Here is a 3,448-nt window from a genome sequence, read left to right on the forward strand (position 1 = left end):
ATCATTTTTATGTTTTTAAATAATCATATTGTGCTTTATACGCATTATGTAGAAAAGCAGCTTTACAGTGTTAAACAGAAAAATAGAAAGTTCATTTCTGCTCTGAGCAAGTTAATTGAATTGCCAAGAATGTATTCAATATTGTCAATATTATATTTTTTACCAGTAAGAAACAGCATCTGTAACTGATTAAATGTGCTTACTCAAACTAGCCCTTATGAACGTGTTTCTGATTCCAGAGAAGAATACAGCTGTAGCTCCTCATAGTGGACCACTGTGTCCTTACACCACCTTCTCCTCCAAATACAGAGCTATTTAGGCTGTTAAAACCACAGGAACCAAGGAGCTGTGTTTTTCAATGTGCTAAACTAAACTAAACTCTGAAAAAAATCCCTTCCTCCAAATGAAAGGTTTCCCCTGAAATTGATTCAAATATATAATCTTAAATTGAGAAGACTACTGCAAGATTTTTAGTGTATTTTAGTGCTCAGACAGGAATGTTTCAATGCAATTGCTTTGATAGAGGGACACCAAATACTGGTAACTAGTTTTAACATTATTTATTCTTCAGATATTTCCCTTCAAATACAATAAATATCAGCTGAATGCAAAGTGAGCCACATTTGGTGTTGACATTAGTTAGGAATCGTTTACAAGACAGAGAGCATATTTGAGAGATGATCGTAAGTGTGACGAATAAGGGTTCGAGGTGTGCGGATCCATTTGCAGGGCTTTATTAAAAACACATGGTCAATCAGGCAGGGTTTGAGAGATCGGCAAACAGGAATAGCAGAGCCAAACACAAGAAGAGTCCAGGGTGAGTCCATAAAGGGGCAATCCAGAATAGTGATCCAAGATAAAGAGGAATTTTGGTAAACAAGGCGAGACTAGAAACACAAGGAAAAGCTTTGTAAAAACAGGGTTCATTACTTTGCTGGAACTGACTGACGAACAGGGCTTTAAGTGCATGAGATGATGAGCTAACAAGAGGGAGGAGTCAATCAGTTGCCAAGGGAACTAACAAGAGCAAAGGAACGGGAACACAGAGGCAATGAGAGACCAGGAGGCAGAACACTTTATGCTCTCAACGTCAAATGCAGAAATGTTCATTCATGTGTTTATGACCCTGAGGGTAAATTATTGTAAGCCAGTGCAGTGTTGACAGAACCGGGCTAATATGATCATACTTCCTAGTTCTAGTAAGGACTCTGTGTTTTGGACTAGCTCAAGTTTATTTATCAAGCGTTCAGAACAACCACCCAATAAAGCATTGTTAGACTGTGTTCTAGATTATTATATGTGGGGTTTTTAGGTCCAGTTATTAGCACCTCTGTTTTTTCTGTATTTAGCATTAAGATGTTAATAATCTTTCAGTTTTTTATATCGACTATGCATTCTGTTAGTTTCTCAATTTGGTGTGTATCACCAGGCTGTGATGAAAGATAGAGCTGGGTGTCATTGTCACGCGGTGTAGGAGCTAAGAACTAATAACAGTCTTTAATGAGCCACAATGGAAGGAAGGAAGGTAAACAGAATACACACGCATACAAAGACAAGACTGGATGATATCGCATGGATCAAATGACTTAATTAATAAGACACACCTGAATGTAATGATACAATTAACAGAGGACATGGGGCATGGAAAACAAGAACAAGACAGTCCTAGAACCTGACGATCATCAGTATAACAGTGAAAGACAACACCATGTCTCCTGATAATATCCTCCAGATGTAACATGTATAGGTTGAAAAGTAACAGCTACCTTTTCTAGAGATTAGAGATTGGTCTGTAATTTACTAAGTCTTTGGGATCAAGAGGGTTTCTTAATGAGAGGTTTAACTACAGCCAGTTTGAAGGTTTTGGGAACATATCCTAATGACAATGATGAATTAATAATGTTAATGTAAATTTGATCTCTAAAGGTGTCTCTCATAGAAGCAGTGTCGTTCATGGCATCGTTACTGCTGTACTTTGTGGTGGAAGACATGGTTCTATCATACTTGTAATAAGCAGAGTTTCCTCTTTAACAGCATTATATCAATCAGAGTTGTTTGGTTTCAGTGGAAGAAATATAATAAATAGCTTGCTTTTAGAAGGTGACTTATGTTTTCATTTATTTATTATTTAGTTATATTATTTTTTCTATTAGTGTATTTATTTAATTATTCATTTTTTTTTGGTTTATTAATGATCTTTTCCACTTTCAATGTTTTTCATAAACCACTTGAGAAGCTTTTAATTTGGATATTATAATACTTAAATAATTGTGGTATATGCTGAATCACAACAATGATTCAACAATATTTTTATTAATTGCATAGCCATTTTATTTGTTCTTTTTGTTGTGCTAGTACTGACACGACAAACTCAGCATCATTTATTCTGCTGCAATGCACTCTGGGAGTCATTGGGTAGCTATACTAAGTTATGAGTAAATTCAACTTAAAATAGTTGTTAAAATGACATATATTTAAGTAATGATTACTTCAAGTTTTCAAGTAAATATTACCTTCATTTTTTAGGGCAACCAGTTTTTTAAGTAAATTCAACTTAACCGGGTTTAGAGTGTGTGTGTGTGTGTGTGTGTGTGTGTGTGTGTGTGTGTGTGTGTGTGAGTATCTTTTCTATCATGGCATTGTTTTGACACATTTGTCGACCAGCAGTGTTAAATCTTCAAGTGTGCCATCGAACGTCCCACACACTCATGAATCACACTTTAACACACACTGCAGCCAAACAGCAGGATTGAGTGTGTGTGTGTGTGTGTGTGTGTGTGTGTGTGTGTGTTGTGGGCTGAGTTCTGAGTCCCAAGTGTGTGTCAAATATTTACAGCAGCAGTAGAATGGAGAAAACACATCAGACAGACAGACATGATCCAGCAATGGAAGATAAAGCGCTCAGTATTTCCATGTTGAAGAGTTACTATTTTTCAATGTTTGACCTTCATGAGTCATTTTAGTTGTTTTTCAAGGAACCTGAGGAGGAGAAGCATGTGGCTCAAGGCTCGTGTTTTGGGTGTTAAGCAATAGTTTTTCTGGTCAGCCTGTTTAACCACACTCTACTTCACTGCTTCACCATCTTAACCAGAAAAACCAGTGTATTTGAGCAGAAGCAAAGGTTTCTCTGTCTGTGTACTCTCTCTGTCTGACTCCAGATATGACACAAACACACTCCTACACCTGTGAAGTCATCCGTCTGTGTGTGTGTTTGTGTGTGAGCTAATGGTGTGACGGTGGAAAAAGTTTGGGGTGGAGGGTGTGAAGTGCTTATAAGAGCTGGAGAATCGTAAAAAACCACCAGAGATTGAAGCAGAAGATTCACAGAGACAGCTCTTCAGGTGCGTCAGATCCATCTACCAGCTTTACATGAAACCAGTGGATGCCTGTGTGTGTGTGTGTGTGTGTGTGTGTGTGTGTGTGTGTGTGTGTGTGTGTGTGAGTGTGG

At 37.5% G+C, this 3,448-nt stretch overlaps 1 protein-coding gene across 1 annotated transcript in view; it reads left to right on the forward strand.

Moving 5' to 3' along the window:
* Positions 1-3,120: 3,120 nt before the first annotated feature.
* LOC122331854 (matrix Gla protein) overlaps positions 3,121-3,448 on the forward strand; it is a 6,857-nt gene continuing 6,529 nt past the window's right edge. Inside the window, exon 1 of the mRNA XM_043229399.1 lies at positions 3,121-3,341. The gene's annotated coding sequence lies outside the window, so the exon portion shown is untranslated. The remainder of the gene's footprint in view (positions 3,342-3,448) is intronic.

The sequence above is a fragment of the Puntigrus tetrazona genome, chromosome 3, assembly GCF_018831695.1.
Source record: "Puntigrus tetrazona isolate hp1 chromosome 3, ASM1883169v1, whole genome shotgun sequence".
NCBI lineage: Eukaryota > Metazoa > Chordata > Actinopteri > Cypriniformes > Cyprinidae > Puntigrus > Puntigrus tetrazona.